Here is a 21,723-nt window from a genome sequence, read left to right on the forward strand (position 1 = left end):
CGACAGTACATTCCATCACATCCATCTAGTGTACACAGGTAGGTCCATTGTGGCGGGCAGGCGAGCGGGCGGGCTGCTTTATTGGCTGTTTGCTGTTCCCCTACTCCACTCCACTATTTGACTGTTGTGCTGCATCAATCAATCAATCAATCAATCAATCAATCAATCAATCAATCAATCAATCAATCAATCAATCAGTGGCTGGCTCAGGTGCAGCTCTTTAACTTACCTAAAAGGGAGGGTGGAGAGAAGACAAGGAAGGTGAATGAGGTGTTCCAATGTGAAATGCCGGAAACACAGAAACACAGACGACACACAACAAGAGGTGGCAATCTATTCATTAATTGCATTTAATCAATGAGCTCATTATCACTCATGCATTGTCCAACAGGTGTTGAAATAATGGGATTAAAAGGGGAGATCCCTTCAGAAAGACAGAAACAATAGCAAAGACAAAAAACACTTTTGGAATCTGCTTTTAGTCAACACATAAGGAAAGGGTGCACCGGTCCTGGAAATACTGCAATACCAGGTCAATGCGTGGAGTGGACAGAGCAAGCTCTATTTCCATCTCCCTGTTCTAAAAATCCATTTAATATATGGTCCCCAGATAGGGGACGTATCAGATATTAAACTGATAAGAACAGATACTACACTTGATCTTAGCCAAAAGGCCGAGAAGCGATAACCCGAACGGGCCGCGCGTTGCCCGAGCCTGCCCGATACTGCTGTTCAGCCCTTGCAGCGATTCAGCCTACTTCTAGGCAATTCCATGGGGCCCTGCAGGCTCACACACTCACAGCTACACGGGAGGTGAATAAAGGCCGGAGAGGAAGCCAGACAGGATTTGCTTCTTTTGCTTGCACCACAATGCAGTGCTGAAAGAGGAGGAATCTACATAAAAACGCCTTCCTGGCAACGCCCAAATGCCCTGCTGCCATGCAGATAAACACTGGCAGCGGCAGCAAGTGCATGCCCACAGCCACCCCTTGTTCCTTCACACCTTGTATCAGCTGTAATCCAGTCCAGTCCAGTGCTGCCTGTTGAGCAGCACTGACCAACACTGCCTGGGCCCAGGCTTTTATCTCTGAGGCCCCATTATGATGTCAGAAAGCTGGCTCTGGAATCCTGAGGGCTCCACTATGACACGTGCAAAGTTCCGTCTGAACTTTATATAAGACGGTGAGGCTCAGTCAGTCACTCAGTGTTGCCTGAGAGGGCAACACTGCAACAGCCGGCCGCCAGGCTGTCTTTTTTTTGCACAGCTAGTTGCCTCCAGGAGGCCACAAGAGGGAGACAAGGGACTGCAAAATGGAAAATAGGCATCCACCAACTTTACAGACAACTTCTCCTTGCTCCTACAACCTCCATCCTTGCACAGTTTGTTATTCTTCTAGGTAACATAGTAACAAATCCAAATTGCTGCTCTCTTTGTAGGCAAGCAAGGCTTTGTTGCAACTGCAATTCTTACTTCTTCTTGAAATGTAGGGACGACAGTACATTCCATCACATCCATCTAGTGTACACAGGTAGGTCCATTGTGGCGGGCAGGCGAGCGGGCGGGCTGCTTTATTGGCTGTTTGCTGTTCCCCTACTCCACTCCACTATTTGACTGTTGTGCTGCATCAATCAATCAATCAATCAATCAATCAATCAATCAATCAATCAATCAATCAATCAGTGGCTGGCTCAGGTGCAGCTCTTTAACTTACCTAAAAGGGAGGGCGGAGAGAAGACAAGGAAGGTGAATGAGGTGTTCCAATGTGAAATGCCGGAAACACAGAAACACAGACGACACACAACAAGAGGTGGCAATCTATTCATTAACCCCTTAACGCACCATGACGTAACTGTACGTCATGGTGAGCAGTAAGTTCGCGCACCTTGACGTACAGTTACGTCATTGCTTTGACAGTTAACCGCCGCGCGGCGCTACACCGCAGCGGCGGTTAACTGTGCAGGGTGTCAGCCCTGCTCTCCCCGTTGCCGATCAGCGGCCTGTCGCCGCTGATATCGGCAGTTAACCCCTTAATTGCGGCGCTCGATTTTGAACGCCACAATTAAGGTCTTTAGTGCCGATCGGCAGCCCCCATGTGAAATCACGGGGGCTGGCGATGGTACCCATGGCAACCGGACGCCAGACAATGGCTTCCGGGTTGCCATGTACAGAAGCCTATGAGGACCACCCCGAGGGTGGACGTCGTAGGCTTCCTGTCAGTGTGACTGTCACGTCACAATGACAGTTGAAATGCATTACACTACGTGTGTAGTGTAATGTATTCCAGCAGCGATCAGAGCTGCAAGTCTAAGTGTCCCCTAGTGGGACAAGTGAAAAAAGTAAAAAAAAGAATAAAAATGTTTTAAAAAAAGTGTAAAAATAAAAGTTAGAAGTGATATAAACAAGAACTGCTTTTTTTCCTATAATAAGTCTTTCATTATAGGAAAAAAAATGAGCACGTAAAAAAAAAGTACACATATTTGGTATCACCGCGTTCGTAACGACCCCAACTATAAAACTATAATATTATTTTTCCCGCACAGTGAACGCCGCGAAAAAAATAAACGAAAAACAATGCCAGAATCACTATTTTTTGGTCACCACCCCTCACAAAATATGTAATAAAAAGTGATCAAAAAGTCGCATGTACGCCAAAATTGTACCGATACAAACTACAACCCGTCCCGCAAAAAACAAGCCCTTACACAGCTTTTTTGACTGAAAAATAAAAAAGTTATGGCTCTCAGAATATGGTGACACAGAAAAGACATTATTTTCTAAATAAGTTATTTTATTGCGCAAACGCTGCAAAACATAAAAAAACGTATATACAAATGGTATCGCCGTAATCGTACCGACCCGCAGAATAAAGTATAATAGTCATTTATAGCCCAGGGTAAACGCTGTCAAAAATAAATAAAAATCATTGTCAGAATTGATGGTTTTTGGTCACCTTGCTTGCCGAAAAATTGAATAAAAAGTGATCAACAAAATCGCATGTACCCCAAAATGGTACCAATGAAAATTACAGATTTTCCCGCAACAAATAAGCCCTCACACGGCTCCGGTGGTGAAAAAATAAAAAAAGTTCCGGCTCCCAGATTATGGCGATGCAAAATGTGCAGAGTGTTCCAAAAGTGGATAAGATCGGGCACCATTTATCAGTGCGACACCGGCCACATATCTGTGGATTATTATTTATTTACCCCATTATTATACCCTCTTATTATGCCCCTGATGTACTCTGCCCAGCCTACATGTGCCCCCACATTATAAACTGAAATACCAGCAAAACGCCAGAGCTACTACCAAGCAAAATATACGCTCCAAAAGCCAAATGGCGTCCCTCCCTTCTGAGCCCTACAGCGTGCCCAAACAGCCGTTTATGTCCACCGATATGGCATCGTACCAAAAAATGGTACCAATAAAAACGACAACTCGTCCCGCAAAAAATAAGCCCCCACACCGCTCTATTGACAGAAAAATAAAAAAGTAGTGGCTCTTGGAAAGCGGAGAGGAAAAACGAAAAAGCAAAACATGAATCAGTTCGTAAAGGGTTAATTACTTTCTAATGAAAAAACATTTATGACCACATGTGGGGTATTGCCGTACTCGGGAGAAATTGCTTTACAAACGTTGGGGTGCATTTTCTCGTTTATCCTTTGTGAAATTGAAAAAATTCAACATTTTAGTGGAAATAATGTTGATATTAATTTTCACGGCCTAATTCTAATAAATTCTGCAAAAGACGTGTGGGGCCTAAATGCTCACTATACCCCTAGATAGATTCCTTAAGTGGTGTAGTTTCCCAAATGGGGTTACTTTTGGGGGGCTTCCACTGTTTCAGTCTCTCAGGGGCAAATTCGACATGACACCCAAAAACATTCCAGCTAAATTTGAGCTCCAAAAGCCAAATAGCGCTCCTTCCCTTCTAAGCCCCGGTGTGGGTCCAAACAGTAGTTTATTACCACATATGGGGTATTTACGTAATCAGGAGAAATTGTTTTACAAATGTTGGGGCGCTTTTTCTCCTTTATTCCTTGTAAAAATTAAAAATGGCTACCTTTTTTCAGAAAAAAAGTAGATTTTCATCTTCACATACTAATTCAAATAAATTTAGCAAAAAAACTGTGGGTTCAAAATGCTAACTATACCCATAGATAAATACCTTGAGGGGTATCGTTTCCAAAATGGGGTAACTATTGGGGGGTTTCCACGGTTTTCTTCCCTCCAGTGCATTGCAAACGCGACACGGCACTGAAAACTATTCCAGCAAAATCAGAAATCCAAAATCCAAATGGTGCTCCTTCTCTTCTGAGGCCTGCTGTGGGTCCAAACAGCAATTTATTACCACATATGGGGTATTGCTATAATCGGAAGACATTGCTTTACATATGTTGGGGTGTTTTTTCTACTTTATTCCTTGTAAAAATTTAAAATTTCCTAATTTTTTCACAAAAAAAGTAGATTTTCACCTTCACATACTAATTCAAATAAATTTAGCAAAAAAACTGTGGGTTCAAAATGCTAACTATACCCATAGATAAATTCCTTGAGGGGTATAGTTTCCAAAATGGGGTCACTTTTGGGGTGTTTCCACTGTTTTGGCAGCACAAGGCCTCCTCACACCTGACATGGTACCTAAAATATATTCTAATAAAATAGAGGCCCAAAATCCACTAGGTGCTCCTTTGCTTCGGAGGCCTGTGTTTCAGTCCATGACCGCGCTAGGGCCACATGTGGGGTATTTCTAAAAACTGCAGAATCTGGGCAATAAATCTTGAGTTGCATTTCTTGGGTAAAACCTTCTGTGGTACAGAAAAAATTTATTACAAATGAATTTTTGAAGAAAAAAAATAAAATTTGTAAATTTCACCTCTACTTTGCTTTAATTCCTGTGAAACGCCTAAAGGGCTAAAATACTTTGTGAATGCTGTTTTGAATACTTTGATGGGTGCAGTTTTCAAAATGGGGTGATTTATGGTGACTTTCTAATATATAAGGCCCTCAAAGCCATTTCAGAACTGAACTGGTCCCTGAAAAAATAGCCTTTTGAAATTTTCTTGAAAATATGAGAAATTGCTGCTAAAGTTCTAAGCCTTGTAACGTCCTAGAAAAATAAAAGAATGTTCAAAAAACGACGCAAACATAAAGTAGACATATGGGAAATATAAACTAGTATGTATTTTGTGTGGTATTACTATCTGTTTTACAAGTAAATACATTAAAATTTAGAAAAATGCTAATTTTTGCTAATTTTCTCTAAATCTTGGCGTTTCTTACAAATAAATATTGAATTTAATGACAAAATTTTTTCAGTATCATAAAGTACAATATGTCACGAGAAAACAATCCCAGAATCGCTTGGATAGGTAAAAGCATTCTGGAGTTATTACCACATAAAGTGACACATGTCAGATTGGCAAAAATGGGGCTGGTCCTGAAGGCCAAAACAGGCTTAGTCACTAAGGGGTTAATTGCATTTAATCAATGAGCTCATTATCACTCATGCATTGTCCAACAGGTGTTGAAATAATGGGATTAAAAGGGGAGATCCCTTCAGAAAGACAGAAACAATAGCAAAGACAAAAAACACTTTTGGAATCTGCTTTTAGTCAACACATAAGGAAAGGGTGCACCGGTCCTGGAAATACTGCAATACCAGGTCAATGCGTGGAGTGGACAGAGCAAGCTCTATTTCCATCTCCCTGTTCTAAAAATCCATTTAATATATGGTCCCCAGATAGGGGACGTATCAGATATTAAACTGATAAGAACAGATACTACACTTGATCTTAGCCAAAAGGCCGAGAAGCGATAACCCGAACGGGCCGCGCGTTGCCCGAGCCTGCCCGATACTGCTGTTCAGCCCTTGCAGCGATTCAGCCTACTTCTAGGCAATTCCATGGGGCCCTGCAGGCTCACACACTCACAGCTACACGGGAGGTGAATAAAGGCCGGAGAGGAAGCCAGACAGGATTTGCTTCTTTTGCTTGCACCACAATGCAGTGCTGAAAGAGGAGGAATCTACATAAAAACGCCTTCCTGGCAACGCCCAAATGCCCTGCTGCCATGCAGATAAACACTGGCAGCGGCAGCAAGTGCATGCCCACAGCCACCCCTTGTTCCTTCACACCTTGTATCAGCTGTAATCCAGTCCAGTCCAGTGCTGCCTGCTGAGCAGCACTGACCAACACTGCCTGGGCCCAGGCTTTTATCTCTGAGGCCCCATTATGATGTCAGAAAGCTGGCTCTGGAATCCTGAGGGCTCCACTATGACACGTGCAAAGTTCCGTCTGAACTTTATATAAGACGGTGAGGCTCAGTCAGTCACTCAGTGTTGCCTGAGAGGGCAACACTGCAACAGCCGGCCGCCAGGCTGTCTTTTTTTTGCACAGCTAGTTGCCTCCAGGAGGCCACAAGAGGGAGACAAGGGACTGCAAAATGGAAAATAGGCATCCACCAACTTTACAGACAACTTCTCCTTGCTCCTACAACCTCCATCCTTGCACAGTTTGTTATTCTTCTAGGTAACATAGTAACAAATCCAAATTGCTGCTCTCTTTGTAGGCAAGCAAGGCTTTGTTGCAACTGCAATTCTTACTTCTTCTTGAAATGTAGGGACGACAGTACATTCCATCACATCCATCTAGTGTACACAGGTAGGTCCATTGTGGCGGGCAGGCGAGCGGGCGGGCTGCTTTATTGGCTGTTTGCTGTTCCCCTACTCCACTCCACTATTTGACTGTTGTGCTGCATCAATCAATCAATCAATCAATCAATCAATCAATCAATCAATCAATCAATCAATCAGTGGCTGGCTCAGGTGCAGCTCTTTAACTTACCTAAAAGGGAGGGCGGAGAGAAGACAAGGAAGGTGAATGAGGTGTTCCAATGTGAAATGCCGGAAACACAGAAACACAGACGACACACAACAAGAGGTGGCAATCTATTCATTAATTGCATTTAATCAATGAGCTCATTATCACTCATGCATTGTCCAACAGGTGTTGAAATAATGGGATTAAAAGGGGAGATCCCTTCAGAAAGACAGAAACAATAGCAAAGACAAAAAACACTTTTGGAATCTGCTTTTAGTCAACACATAAGGAAAGGGTGCACCGGTCCTGGAAATACTGCAATACCAGGTCAATGCGTGGAGTGGACAGAGCAAGCTCTATTTCCATCTCCCTGTTCTAAAAATCCATTTAATATATGGTCCCCAGATAGGGGACGTATCAGATATTAAACTGATAAGAACAGATACTACACTTGATCTTAGCCAAAAGGCCGAGAAGCGATAACCCGAACGGGCCGCGCGTTGCCCGAGCCTGCCCGATACTGCTGTTCAGCCCTTGCAGCGATTCAGCCTACTTCTAGGCAATTCCATGGGGCCCTGCAGGCTCACACACTCACAGCTACACGGGAGGTGAATAAAGGCCGGAGAGGAAGCCAGACAGGATTTGCTTCTTTTGCTTGCACCACAATGCAGTGCTGAAAGAGGAGGAATCTACATAAAAACGCCTTCCTGGCAACGCCCAAATGCCCTGCTGCCATGCAGATAAACACTGGCAGCGGCAGCAAGTGCATGCCCACAGCCACCCCTTGTTCCTTCACACCTTGTATCAGCTGTAATCCAGTCCAGTCCAGTGCTGCCTGCTGAGCAGCACTGACCAACACTGCCTGGGCCCAGGCTTTTATCTCTGAGGCCCCATTATGATGTCAGAAAGCTGGCTCTGGAATCCTGAGGGCTCCACTATGACACGTGCAAAGTTCCGTCTGAACTTTATATAAGACGGTGAGGCTCAGTCAGTCACTCAGTGTTGCCTGAGAGGGCAACACTGCAACAGCCGGCCGCCAGGCTGTCTTTTTTTTGCACAGCTAGTTGCCTCCAGGAGGCCACAAGAGGGAGACAAGGGACTGCAAAATGGAAAATAGGCATCCACCAACTTTACAGACAACTTCTCCTTGCTCCTACAACCTCCATCCTTGCACAGTTTGTTATTCTTCTAGGTAACATAGTAACAAATCCAAATTGCTGCTCTCTTTGTAGGCAAGCAAGGCTTTGTTGCAACTGCAATTCTTACTTCTTCTTGAAATGTAGGGACGACAGTACATTCCATCACATCCATCTAGTGTACACAGGTAGGTCCATTGTGGCGGGCAGGCGAGCGGGCGGGCTGCTTTATTGGCTGTTTGCTGTTCCCCTACTCCACTCCACTATTTGACTGTTGTGCTGCATCAATCAATCAATCAATCAATCAATCAATCAATCAATCAATCAATCAATCAATCAGTGGCTGGCTCAGGTGCAGCTCTTTAACTTACCTAAAAGGGAGGGCGGAGAGAAGACAAGGAAGGTGAATGAGGTGTTCCAATGTGAAATGCCGGAAACACAGAAACACAGACGACACACAACAAGAGGTGGCAATCTATTCATTAATTGCATTTAATCAATGAGCTCATTATCACTCATGCATTGTCCAACAGGTGTTGAAATAATGGGATTAAAAGGGGAGATCCCTTCAGAAAGACAGAAACAATAGCAAAGACAAAAAACACTTTTGGTATCTGCTTTTAGTCAACACATAAGGAAAGGGTGCACCGGTCCTGGAAATACTGCAATACCAGGTCAATGCGTGGAGTGGACAGAGCAAGCTCTATTTCCATCTCCCTGTTCTAAAAATCCATTTAATATATGGTCCCCAGATAGGGGACGTATCAGATATTAAACTGATAAGAACAGATACTACACTTGATCTTAGCCAAAAGGCCGAGAAGCGATAACCCGAACGGGCCGCGCGTTGCCCGAGCCTGCCCGATACTGCTGTTCAGCCCTTGCAGCGATTCAGCCTACTTCTAGGCAATTCCATGGGGCCCTGCAGGCTCACACACTCACAGCTACACGGGAGGTGAATAAAGGCCGGAGAGGAAGCCAGACAGGATTTGCTTCTTTTGCTTGCACCACAATGCAGTGCTGAAAGAGGAGGAATCTACATAAAAACGCCTTCCTGGCAACGCCCAAATGCCCTGCTGCCATGCAGATAAACACTGGCAGCGGCAGCAAGTGCATGCCCACAGCCACCCCTTGTTCCTTCACACCTTGTATCAGCTGTAATCCAGTCCAGTCCAGTGCTGCCTGCTGAGCAGCACTGACCAACACTGCCTGGGCCCAGGCTTTTATCTCTGAGGCCCCATTATGATGTCAGAAAGCTGGCTCTGGAATCCTGAGGGCTCCACTATGACACGTGCAAAGTTCCGTCTGAACTTTATATAAGACGGTGAGGCTCAGTCAGTCACTCAGTGTTGCCTGAGAGGGCAACACTGCAACAGCCGGCCGCCAGGCTGTCTTTTTTTTGCACAGCTAGTTGCCTCCAGGAGGCCACAAGAGGGAGACAAGGGACTGCAAAATGGAAAATAGGCATCCACCAACTTTACAGACAACTTCTCCTTGCTCCTACAACCTCCATCCTTGCACAGTTTGTTATTCTTCTAGGTAACATAGTAACAAATCCAAATTGCTGCTCTCTTTGTAGGCAAGCAAGGCTTTGTTGCAACTGCAATTCTTACTTCTTCTTGAAATGTAGGGACGACAGTACATTCCATCACATCCATCTAGTGTACACAGGTAGGTCCATTGTGGCGGGCAGGCGAGCGGGCGGGCTGCTTTATTGGCTGTTTGCTGTTCCCCTACTCCACTCCACTATTTGACTGTTGTGCTGCATCAATCAATCAATCAATCAATCAATCAATCAATCAATCAATCAATCAATCAATCAATCAAGTGGCTGGCTCAGGTGCAGCTCTTTAACTTACCTAAAAGGGAGGGCGGAGAGAAGACAAGGAAGGTGAATGAGGTGTTCCAATGTGAAATGCCGGAAACACAGAAACACAGACGACACACAACAAGAGGTGGCAATCTATTCATTAATTGCATTTAATCAATGAGCTCATTATCACTCATGCATTGTCCAACAGGTGTTGAAATAATGGGATTAAAAGGGGAGATCCCTTCAGAAAGACAGAAACAATAGCAAAGACAAAAAACACTTTTGGAATCTGCTTTTAGTCAACACATAAGGAAAGGGTGCACCGGTCCTGGAAATACTGCAATACCAGGTCAATGCGTGGAGTGGACAGAGCAAGCTCTATTTCCATCTCCCTGTTCTAAAAATCCATTTAATATATGGTCCCCAGATAGGGGACGTATCAGATATTAAACTGATAAGAACAGATACTACACTTGATCTTAGCCAAAAGGCCGAGAAGCGATAACCCGAACGGGCCGCGCGTTGCCCGAGCCTGCCCGATACTGCTGTTCAGCCCTTGCAGCGATTCAGCCTACTTCTAGGCAATTCCATGGGGCCCTGCAGGCTCACACACTCACAGCTACACGGGAGGTGAATAAAGGCCGGAGAGGAAGCCAGACAGGATTTGCTTCTTTTGCTTGCACCACAATGCAGTGCTGAAAGAGGAGGAATCTACATAAAAACGCCTTCCTGGCAACGCCCAAATGCCCTGCTGCCATGCAGATAAACACTGGCAGCGGCAGCAAGTGCATGCCCACAGCCACCCCTTGTTCCTTCACACCTTGTATCAGCTGTAATCCAGTCCAGTCCAGTGCTGCCTGCTGAGCAGCACTGACCAACACTGCCTGGGCCCAGGCTTTTATCTCTGAGGCCCCATTATGATGTCAGAAAGCTGGCTCTGGAATCCTGAGGGCTCCACTATGACACGTGCAAAGTTCCGTCTGAACTTTATATAAGACGGTGAGGCTCAGTCAGTCACTCAGTGTTGCCTGAGAGGGCAACACTGCAACAGCCGGCCGCCAGGCTGTCTTTTTTTTGCACAGCTAGTTGCCTCCAGGAGGCCACAAGAGGGAGACAAGGGACTGCAAAATGGAAAATAGGCATCCACCAACTTTACAGACAACTTCTCCTTGCTCCTACAACCTCCATCCTTGCACAGTTTGTTATTCTTCTAGGTAACATAGTAACAAATCCAAATTGCTGCTCTCTTTGTAGGCAAGCAAGGCTTTGTTGCAACTGCAATTCTTACTTCTTCTTGAAATGTAGGGACGACAGTACATTCCATCACATCCATCTAGTGTACACAGGTAGGTCCATTGTGGCGGGCAGGCGAGCGGGCGGGCTGCTTTATTGGCTGTTTGCTGTTCCCCTACTCCACTCCACTATTTGACTGTTGTGCTGCATCAATCAATCAATCAATCAATCAATCAATCAATCAATCAATCAATCAATCAATCAATCAATCAGTGGCTGGCTCAGGTGCAGCTCTTTAACTTACCTAAAAGGGAGGGCGGAGAGAAGACAAGGAAGGTGAATGAGGTGTTCCAATGTGAAATGCCGGAAACACAGAAACACAGACGACACACAACAAGAGGTGGCAATCTATTCATTAATTGCATTTAATCAATGAGCTCATTATCACTCATGCATTGTCCAACAGGTGTTGAAATAATGGGATTAAAAGGGGAGATCCCTTCAGAAAGACAGAAACAATAGCAAAGACAAAAAACACTTTTGGAATCTGCTTTTAGTCAACACATAAGGAAAGGGTGCACCGGTCCTGGAAATACTGCAATACCAGGTCAATGCGTGGAGTGGACAGAGCAAGCTCTATTTCCATCTCCCTGTTCTAAAAATCCATTTAATATATGGTCCCCAGATAGGGGACGTATCAGATATTAAACTGATAAGAACAGATACTACACTTGATCTTAGCCAAAAGGCCGAGAAGCGATAACCCGAACGGGCCGCGCGTTGCCCGAGCCTGCCCGATACTGCTGTTCAGCCCTTGCAGCGATTCAGCCTACTTCTAGGCAATTCCATGGGGCCCTGCAGGCTCACACACTCACAGCTACACGGGAGGTGAATAAAGGCCGGAGAGGAAGCCAGACAGGATTTGCTTCTTTTGCTTGCACCACAATGCAGTGCTGAAAGAGGAGGAATCTACATAAAAACGCCTTCCTGGCAACGCCCAAATGCCCTGCTGCCATGCAGATAAACACTGGCAGCGGCAGCAAGTGCATGCCCACAGCCACCCCTTGTTCCTTCACACCTTGTATCAGCTGTAATCCAGTCCAGTCCAGTGCTGCCTGCTGAGCAGCACTGACCAACACTGCCTGGGCCCAGGCTTTTATCTCTGAGGCCCCATTATGATGTCAGAAAGCTGGCTCTGGAATCCTGAGGGCTCCACTATGACACGTGCAAAGTTCCGTCTGAACTTTATATAAGACGGTGAGGCTCAGTCAGTCACTCAGTGTTGCCTGAGAGGGCAACACTGCAACAGCCGGCCGCCAGGCTGTCTTTTTTTTGCACAGCTAGTTGCCTCCAGGAGGCCACAAGAGGGAGACAAGGGACTGCAAAATGGAAAATAGGCATCCACCAACTTTACAGACAACTTCTCCTTGCTCCTACAACCTCCATCCTTGCACAGTTTGTTATTCTTCTAGGTAACATAGTAACAAATCCAAATTGCTGCTCTCTTTGTAGGCAAGCAAGGCTTTGTTGCAACTGCAATTCTTACTTCTTCTTGAAATGTAGGGACGACAGTACATTCCATCACATCCATCTAGTGTACACAGGTAGGTCCATTGTGGCGGGCAGGCGAGCGGGCGGCTGCTTTATTGGCTGTTTGCTGTTCCCCTACTCCACTCCACTATTTGACTGTTGTGCTGCATCAATCAATCAATCAATCAATCAATCAATCAATCAATCAATCAATCAATCAATCAATCAATCAATCAGTGGCTGGCTCAGGTGCAGCTCTTTAACTTACCTAAAAGGGAGGGCGGAGAGAAGACAAGGAAGGTGAATGAGGTGTTCCAATGTGAAATGCCGGAAACACAGAAACACAGACGACACACAACAAGAGGTGGCAATCTATTCATTAATTGCATTTAATCAATGAGCTCATTATCACTCATGCATTGTCCAACAGGTGTTGAAATAATGGGATTAAAAGGGGAGATCCCTTCAGAAAGACAGAAACAATAGCAAAGACAAAAAACACTTTTGGAATCTGCTTTTAGTCAACACATAAGGAAAGGGTGCACCGGTCCTGGAAATACTGCAATACCAGGTCAATGCGTGGAGTGGACAGAGCAAGCTCTATTTCCATCTCCCTGTTCTAAAAATCCATTTAATATATGGTCCCCAGATAGGGGACGTATCAGATATTAAACTGATAAGAACAGATACTACACTTGATCTTAGCCAAAAGGCCGAGAAGCGATAACCCGAACGGGCCGCGCGTTGCCCGAGCCTGCCCGATACTGCTGTTCAGCCCTTGCAGCGATTCAGCCTACTTCTAGGCAATTCCATGGGGCCCTGCAGGCTCACACACTCACAGCTACACGGGAGGTGAATAAAGGCCGGAGAGGAAGCCAGACAGGATTTGCTTCTTTTGCTTGCACCACAATGCAGTGCTGAAAGAGGAGGAATCTACATAAAAACGCCTTCCTGGCAACGCCCAAATGCCCTGCTGCCATGCAGATAAACACTGGCAGCGGCAGCAAGTGCATGCCCACAGCCACCCCTTGTTCCTTCACACCTTGTATCAGCTGTAATCCAGTCCAGTCCAGTGCTGCCTGCTGAGCAGCACTGACCAACACTGCCTGGGCCCAGGCTTTTATCTCTGAGGCCCCATTATGATGTCAGAAAGCTGGCTCTGGAATCCTGAGGGCTCCACTATGACACGTGCAAAGTTCCGTCTGAACTTTATATAAGACGGTGAGGCTCAGTCAGTCACTCAGTGTTGCCTGAGAGGGCAACACTGCAACAGCCGGCCGCCAGGCTGTCTTTTTTTTGCACAGCTAGTTGCCTCCAGGAGGCCACAAGAGGGAGACAAGGGACTGCAAAATGGAAAATAGGCATCCACCAACTTTACAGACAACTTCTCCTTGCTCCTACAACCTCCATCCTTGCACAGTTTGTTATTCTTCTAGGTAACATAGTAACAAATCCAAATTGCTGCTCTCTTTGTAGGCAAGCAAGGCTTTGTTGCAACTGCAATTCTTACTTCTTCTTGAAATGTAGGGACGACAGTACATTCCATCACATCCATCTAGTGTACACAGGTAGGTCCATTGTGGCGGGCAGGCGAGCGGGCGGGCTGCTTTATTGGCTGTTTGCTGTTCCCCTACTCCACTCCACTATTTGACTGTTGTGCTGCATCAATCAATCAATCAATCAATCAATCAATCAATCAATCAATCAGTGGCTGGCTCAGGTGCAGCTCTTTAACTTACCTAAAAGGGAGGGCGGAGAGAAGACAAGGAAGGTGAATGAGGTGTTCCAATGTGAAATGCCGGAAACACAGAAACACAGACGACACACAACAAGAGGTGGCAATCTATTCATTAATTGCATTTAATCAATGAGCTCATTATCACTCATGCATTGTCCAACAGGTGTTGAAATAATGGGATTAAAAGGGGAGATCCCTTCAGAAAGACAGAAACAATAGCAAAGACAAAAAACACTTTTGGAATCTGCTTTTAGTCAACACATAAGGAAAGGGTGCACCGGTCCTGGAAATACTGCAATACCAGGTCAATGCGTGGAGTGGACAGAGCAAGCTCTATTTCCATCTCCCTGTTCTAAAAATCCATTTAATATATGGTCCCCAGATAGGGGACGTATCAGATATTAAACTGATAAGAACAGATACTACACTTGATCTTAGCCAAAAGGCCGAGAAGCGATAACCCGAACGGGCCGCGCGTTGCCCGAGCCTGCCCGATACTGCTGTTCAGCCCTTGCAGCGATTCAGCCTACTTCTAGGCAATTCCATGGGGCCCTGCAGGCTCACACACTCACAGCTACACGGGAGGTGAATAAAGGCCGGAGAGGAAGCCAGACAGGATTTGCTTCTTTTGCTTGCACCACAATGCAGTGCTGAAAGAGGAGGAATCTACATAAAAACGCCTTCCTGGCAACGCCCAAATGCCCTGCTGCCATGCAGATAAACACTGGCAGCGGCAGCAAGTGCATGCCCACAGCCACCCCTTGTTCCTTCACACCTTGTATCAGCTGTAATCCAGTCCAGTCCAGTGCTGCCTGCTGAGCAGCACTGACCAACACTGCCTGGGTCCAGGCTTTTATCTCTGAGGCCCCATTATGATGTCAGAAAGCTGGCTCTGGAATCCTGAGGGCTCCACTATGACACGTGCAAAGTTCCGTCTGAACTTTATATAAGACGGTGAGGCTCAGTCAGTCACTCAGTGTTGCCTGAGAGGGCAACACTGCAACAGCCGGCCGCCAGGCTGTCTTTTTTTTGCACAGCTAGTTGCCTCCAGGAGGCCACAAGAGGGAGACAAGGGACTGCAAAATGGAAAATAGGCATCCACCAACTTTACAGACAACTTCTCCTTGCTCCTACAACCTCCATCCTTGCACAGTTTGTTATTCTTCTAGGTAACATAGTAACAAATCCAAATTGCTGCTCTCTTTGTAGGCAAGCAAGGCTTTGTTGCAACTGCAATTCTTACTTCTTCTTGAAATGTAGGGACGACAGTACATTCCATCACATCCATCTAGTGTACACAGGTAGGTCCATTGTGGCGGGCAGGCGAGCGGGCGGGCTGCTTTATTGGCTGTTTGCTGTTCCCCTACTCCACTCCACTATTTGACTGTTGTGCTGCATCAATCAATCAATCAATCAATCAATCAATCAATCAATCAATCAATCAATCAATCAATCAATCAATCAGTGGCTGGCTCAGGTGCAGCTCTTTAACTTACCTAAAAGGGAGGGCGGAGAGAAGACAAGGAAGGTGAATGAGGTGTTCCAATGTGAAATGCCGGAAACACAGAAACACAGACGACACACAACAAGAGGTGGCAATCTATTCATTAATTGCATTTAATCAATGAGCTCATTATCACTTATGCATTGTCCAACAGGTGTTGAAATAATGGGATTAAAAGGGGAGATCCCTTCAGAAAGACAGAAACAATAGCAAAGACAAAAAACACTTTTGGAATCTGCTTTTAGTCAACACATAAGGAAAGGGTGCACCGGTCCTGGAAATACTGCAATACCAGGTCAATGCGTGGAGTGGACAGAGCAAGCTCTATTTCCATCTCCCTGTTCTAAAAATCCATTTAATATATGGTCCCCAGATAGGGGACGTATCAGATATTAAACTGATAAGAACAGATACTACACTTGATCTTAGCCAAAAGGCCGAGAAGCGATAACCCGAACGGGCCGCGCGTTGCCCGAGCCTGCCCGATACTGCTGTTCAGCCCTTGCAGCGATTCAGCCTACTTCTAGGCAATTCCATGGGGCCCTGCAGGCTCACACACTCACAGCTACACGGGAGGTGAATAAAGGCCGGAGAGGAAGCCAGACAGGATTTGCTTCTTTTGCTTGCACCACAATGCAGTGCTGAAAGAGGAGGAATCTACATAAAAACGCCTTCCTGGCAACGCCCAAATGCCCTGCTGCCATGCAGATAAACACTGGCAGCGGCAGCAAGTGCATGCCCACAGCCACCCCTTGTTCCTTCACACCTTGTATCAGCTGTAATCCAGTCCAGTCCAGTGCTGCCTGCTGAGCAGCACTGACCAACACTGCCTGGGCCCAGGCTTTTATCTCTGAGGCCCCATTATGATGTCAGAAAGCTGGCTCTGGAATCCTGAGGGCTCCACTATGACACGTGCAAAGTTCCGTCTGAACTTTATATAAGACGGTGAGGCTCAGTCAGTCACTCAGTGTTGCCTGAGAGGGCAACACTGCAACAGCCGGCCGCCAGGCTGTCTTTTTTTTGCACAGCTAGTTGCCTCCAGGAGGCCACAAGAGGGAGACAAGGGACTGCAAAATGGAAAATAGGCATCCACCAACTTTACAGACAACTTCTCCTTGCTCCTACAACCTCCATCCTTGCACAGTTTGTTATTCTTCTAGGTAACATAGTAACAAATCCAAATTGCTGCTCTCTTTGTAGGCAAGCAAGGCTTTGTTGCAACTGCAATTCTTACTTCTTCTTGAAATGTAGGGACGACAGTACATTCCATCACATCCATCTAGTGTACACAGGTAGGTCCATTGTGGCGGGCAGGCGAGCGGGCGGGCTGCTTTATTGGCTGTTTGCTGTTCCCCTACTCCACTCCACTATTTGACTGTTGTGCTGCATCAATCAATCAATCAATCAATCAATCAATCAATCAATCAATCAATCAATCAATCAGTGGCTGGCTCAGGTGCAGCTCTTTAACTTACCTAAAAGGGAGGGCGGAGAGAAGACAAGGAAGGTGAATGAGGTGTTCCAATGTGAAATGCCGGAAACACAGAAACACAGACGACACACAACAAGAGGTGGCAATCTATTCATTAATTGCATTTAATCAATGAGCTCATTATCACTCATGCATTGTCCAACAGGTGTTGAAATAATGGGATTAAAAGGGGAGATCCCTTCAGAAAGACAGAAACAATAGCAAAGACAAAAAACACTTTTGGAATCTGCTTTTAGTCAACACATAAGGAAAGGGTGCACCGGTCCTGGAAATACTGCAATACCAGGTCAATGCGTGGAGTGGACAGAGCAAGCTCTATTTCCATCTCCCTGTTCTAAAAATCCATTTAATATATGGTCCCCAGATAGGGGACGTATCAGATATTAAACTGATAAGAACAGATACTACACTTGATCTTAGCCAAAAGGCCGAGAAGCGATAACCCGAACGGGCCGCGCGTTGCCCGAGCCTGCCCGATACTGCTGTTCAGCCCTTGCAGCGATTCAGCCTACTTCTAGGCAATTCCATGGGGCCCTGCAGGCTCACACACTCACAGCTACACGGGAGGTGAATAAAGGCCGGAGAGGAAGCCAGACAGGATTTGCTTCTTTTGCTTGCACCACAATGCAGTGCTGAAAGAGGAGGAATCTACATAAAAACGCCTTCCTGGCAACGCCCAAATGCCCTGCTGCCATGCAGATAAACACTGGCAGCGGCAGCAAGTGCATGCCCACAGCCACCCCTTGTTCCTTCACACCTTGTATCAGCTGTAATCCAGTCCAGTCCAGTGCTGCCTGCTGAGCAGCACTGACCAACACTGCCTGGGCCCAGGCTTTTATCTCTGAGGCCCCATTATGATGTCAGAAAGCTGGCTCTGGAATCCTGAGGGCTCCACTATGACACGTGCAAAGTTCCGTCTGAACTTTATATAAGACGGTGAGGCTCAGTCAGTCACTCAGTGTTGCCTGAGAGGGCAACACTGCAACAGCCGGCCGCCAGGCTGTCTTTTTTTTGCACAGCTAGTTGCCTCCAGGAGGCCACAAGAGGGAGACAAGGGACTGCAAAATGGAAAATAGGCATCCACCAACTTTACAGACAACTTCTCCTTGCTCCTACAACCTCCATCCTTGCACAGTTTGTTATTCTTCTAGGTAACATAGTAACAAATCCAAATTGCTGCTCTCTTTGTAGGCAAGCAAGGCTTTGTTGCAACTGCAATTCTTACTTCTTCTTGAAATGTAGGGACGACAGTACATTCCATCACATCCATCTAGTGTACACAGGTAGGTCCATTGTGGCGGGCAGGCGAGCGGGCGGGCTGCTTTATTGGCTGTTTGCTGTTCCCCTACTCCACTCCACTATTTGACTGTTGTGCTGCATCAATCAATCAATCAATCAATCAATCAATCAATCAATCAATCAGTGGTTGGCTCAGGTGCAGCTCTTTAACTTACCTAAAAGGGAGGGCGGAGAGAAGACAAGGAAGGTGAATGAGGTGTTCCAATGTGAAATGCCGGAAACACAGAAACACAGACGACACACAACAAGAGGTGGCAATCTATTCATTAATTGCATTTAATCAATGAGCTCATTATCACTCATGCATTGTCCAACAGGTGTTGAAATAATGGGATTAAAAGGGGAGATCCCTTCAGAAAGACAGAAACAATAGCAAAGACAAAAAACACTTTTGGAATCTGCTTTTAGTCAACACATAAGGAAAGGGTGCACCGGTCCTGGAAATACTGCAATACCAGGTCAATGCGTGGAGTGGACAGAGCAAGCTCTATTTCCATCTCCCTGTTCTAAAAATCCATTTAATATATGGTCCCCAGATAGGGGACGTATCAGATATTAAACTGATAAGAACAGATACTACACTTGATCTTAGCCAAAAGGCCGAGAAGCGATAACCCGAACGGGCCGCGCGTTGCCCGAGCCTGCCCGATACTGCTGTTCAGCCCTTGCAGCGATTCAGCCTACTTCTAGGCAATTCCATGGGGCCCTGCAGGCTCACACACTCACAGCTACACGGGAGGTGAATAAAGGCCGGAGAGGAAGCCAGACAGGATTTGCTTCTTTTGCTTGCACCACAATGCAGTGCTGAAAGAGGAGGAATCTACATAAAAACGCCTTCCTGGCAACGCCCAAATGCCCTGCTGCCATGCAGATAAACACTGGCAGCGGCAGCAAGTGCATGCCCACAGCCACCCCTTGTTCCTTCACACCTTGTATCAGCTGTAATCCAGTCCAGTCCAGTGCTGCCTGCTGAGCAGCACTGACCAACACTGCCTGGGCCCAGGCTTTTATCTCTGAGGCCCCATTATGATGTCAGAAAGCTGGCTCTGGAATCCTGAGGGCTCCACTATGACACGTGCAAAGTTCCGTCTGAACTTTATATAAGACGGTGAGGCTCAGTCAGTCACTCAGTGTTGCCTGAGAGGGCAACACTGCAACAGCCGGCCGCCAGGCTGTCTTTTTTTTGCACAGCTAGTTGCCTCCAGGAGGCCACAAGAGGGAGACAAGGGACTGCAAAATGGAAAATAGGCATCCACCAACTTTACAGACAACTTCTCCTTGCTCCTACAACCTCCATCCTTGCACAGTTTGTTATTCTTCTAGGTAACATAGTAACAAATCCAAATTGCTGCTCTCTTTGTAGGCAAGCAAGGCTTTGTTGCAACTGCAATTCTTACTTCTTCTTGAAATGTAGGGACGACAGTACATTCCATCACATCCATCTAGTGTACACAGGTAGGTCCATTGTGGCGGGCAGGCGAGCGGGCGGGCTGCTTTATTGGCTGTTTGCTGTTCCCCTACTCCACTCCACTATTTGACTGTTGTGCTGCATCAATCAATCAATCAATCAATCAATCAATCAATCAATCAATCAATCAGTGGCTGGCTCAGGTGCAGCTCTTTAACTTACCTAAAAGGGAGGGCGGAGAGAAGACAAGGAAGGTGAATGAGGTGTTCCAATGTGAAATGCCGGAAACACAGAAACACAGACGACACACAACAAGAGGTGGCAATCTATTCATTAATTGCATTTAATCAATGAGCTCATTATCACTCATGCATTGTCCAACAGGTGTTGAAATAATGGGATTAAAAGGGGAGATCCCTTCAGAAAGACAGAAACAATAGCAAAGACAAAAAACACTTTTGGAATCTGCTTTTAGTCAACACATAAGGAAAGGGTGCACCGGTCCTGGAAATACTGCAATACCAGGTCAATGCGTGGAGTGGACAGAGCAAGCTCTATTTCCATCTCCCTGTTCTAAAAATCCATTTAATATATGGTCCCCAGATAGGGGACGTATCAGATATTAAACTGATAAGAACAGATACTACACTTGATCTTAGCCAAAAGGCCGAGAAGCGATAACCCGAACGGGCCGCGCGTTGCCCGAGCCTGCCCGATACTGCTGTTCAGCCCTTGCAGCGATTCAGCCTACTTCTAGGCAATTCCATGGGGCCCTGCAGGCTCACACACTCACAGCTACACGGGAGGTGAATAAAGGCCGGAGAGGAAGCCAGACAGGATTTGCTTCTTTTGCTTGCACCACAATGCAGTGCTGAAAGAGGAGGAATCTACATAAAAACGCCTTCCTGGCAACGCCCAAATGCCCTGCTGCCATGCAGATAAACACTGGCAGCGGCAGCAAGTGCATGCCCACAGCCACCCCTTGTTCCTTCACACCTTGTATCAGCTGTAATCCAGTCCAGTCCAGTGCTGCCTGCTGAGCAGCACTGACCAACACTGCCTGGGCCCAGGCTTTTATCTCTGAGGCCCCATTATGATGTCAGAAAGCTGGCTCTGGAATCCTGAGGGCTCCACTATGACACGTGCAAAGTTCCGTCTGAACTTTATATAAGACGGTGAGGCTCAGTCAGTCACTCAGTGTTGCCTGAGAGGGCAACACTGCAACAGCCGGCCGCCAGGCTGTCTTTTTTTTGCACAGCTAGTTGCCTCCAGGAGGCCACAAGAGGGAGACAAGGGACTGCAAAATGGAAAATAGGCATCCACCAACTTTACAGACAACTTCTCCTTGCTCCTACAACCTCCATCCTTGCACAGTTTGTTATTCTTCTAGGTAACATAGTAACAAATCCAAATTGCTGCTCTCTTTGTAGGCAAGCAAGGCTTTGTTGCAACTGCAATTCTTACTTCTTCTTGAAATGTAGGGACGACAGTACATTCCATCACATCCATCTAGTGTACACAGGTAGGTCCATTGTGGCGGGCAGGCGAGCGGGCGGGCTGCTTTATTGGCTGTTTGCTGTTCCCCTACTCCACTCCACTATTTGACTGTTGTGCTGCATCAATCAATCAATCAATCAATCAATCAATCAATCAATCAATCAATCAATCAATCAGTGGCTGGCTCAGGTGCAGCTCTTTAACTTACCTAAAAGGGAGGGCGGAGAGAAGACAAGGAAGGTGAATGAGGTGTT

The 21,723-nt window shown here is 46.2% G+C and overlaps 12 non-coding genes across 12 annotated transcripts; all 12 read right to left on the reverse strand.

The window, feature by feature from the left end:
* Positions 1-495: 495 nt before the first annotated feature.
* On the reverse strand, positions 496-686 carry LOC142686207 (U2 spliceosomal RNA). The gene has a single exon (XR_012855577.1). It is a non-coding gene; the product is annotated as a U2 spliceosomal RNA (small nuclear RNA).
* A 4,940-nt stretch (positions 687-5,626) lies between these two features.
* LOC142686208 (U2 spliceosomal RNA) lies at positions 5,627-5,817 on the reverse strand. Its single transcript, XR_012855578.1, has one exon. It is a non-coding gene; the product is annotated as a U2 spliceosomal RNA (small nuclear RNA).
* A 1,292-nt stretch (positions 5,818-7,109) lies between these two features.
* LOC142686209 (U2 spliceosomal RNA) lies at positions 7,110-7,300 on the reverse strand. The gene has a single exon (XR_012855579.1). It is a non-coding gene; the product is annotated as a U2 spliceosomal RNA (small nuclear RNA).
* A 1,292-nt stretch (positions 7,301-8,592) lies between these two features.
* Positions 8,593-8,783, reverse strand: LOC142686211 (U2 spliceosomal RNA). Its single transcript, XR_012855580.1, has one exon. It is a non-coding gene; the product is annotated as a U2 spliceosomal RNA (small nuclear RNA).
* Positions 8,784-10,080: 1,297 nt separating this feature from the next.
* Positions 10,081-10,271, reverse strand: LOC142686213 (U2 spliceosomal RNA). Its single transcript, XR_012855582.1, has one exon. It is a non-coding gene; the product is annotated as a U2 spliceosomal RNA (small nuclear RNA).
* Positions 10,272-11,571: 1,300 nt separating this feature from the next.
* On the reverse strand, positions 11,572-11,762 carry LOC142686214 (U2 spliceosomal RNA). Its single transcript, XR_012855583.1, has one exon. It is a non-coding gene; the product is annotated as a U2 spliceosomal RNA (small nuclear RNA).
* Positions 11,763-13,065: 1,303 nt separating this feature from the next.
* On the reverse strand, positions 13,066-13,256 carry LOC142686215 (U2 spliceosomal RNA). Its single transcript, XR_012855584.1, has one exon. It is a non-coding gene; the product is annotated as a U2 spliceosomal RNA (small nuclear RNA).
* Positions 13,257-14,536: 1,280 nt separating this feature from the next.
* Positions 14,537-14,727, reverse strand: LOC142686216 (U2 spliceosomal RNA). The gene has a single exon (XR_012855585.1). It is a non-coding gene; the product is annotated as a U2 spliceosomal RNA (small nuclear RNA).
* A 1,304-nt stretch (positions 14,728-16,031) lies between these two features.
* On the reverse strand, positions 16,032-16,222 carry LOC142686217 (U2 spliceosomal RNA). Its single transcript, XR_012855586.1, has one exon. It is a non-coding gene; the product is annotated as a U2 spliceosomal RNA (small nuclear RNA).
* A 1,292-nt stretch (positions 16,223-17,514) lies between these two features.
* Positions 17,515-17,705, reverse strand: LOC142686218 (U2 spliceosomal RNA). Its single transcript, XR_012855587.1, has one exon. It is a non-coding gene; the product is annotated as a U2 spliceosomal RNA (small nuclear RNA).
* A 1,280-nt stretch (positions 17,706-18,985) lies between these two features.
* On the reverse strand, positions 18,986-19,176 carry LOC142686219 (U2 spliceosomal RNA). The gene has a single exon (XR_012855588.1). It is a non-coding gene; the product is annotated as a U2 spliceosomal RNA (small nuclear RNA).
* A 1,284-nt stretch (positions 19,177-20,460) lies between these two features.
* On the reverse strand, positions 20,461-20,651 carry LOC142686220 (U2 spliceosomal RNA). Its single transcript, XR_012855589.1, has one exon. It is a non-coding gene; the product is annotated as a U2 spliceosomal RNA (small nuclear RNA).
* Between the last annotated feature and the right edge of the window lie 1,072 nt (positions 20,652-21,723).

The sequence above is a fragment of the Rhinoderma darwinii genome (assembly GCF_050947455.1).
Source record: "Rhinoderma darwinii isolate aRhiDar2 chromosome 5 unlocalized genomic scaffold, aRhiDar2.hap1 SUPER_5_unloc_17, whole genome shotgun sequence".
Lineage (NCBI taxonomy): Eukaryota > Metazoa > Chordata > Amphibia > Anura > Rhinodermatidae > Rhinoderma > Rhinoderma darwinii.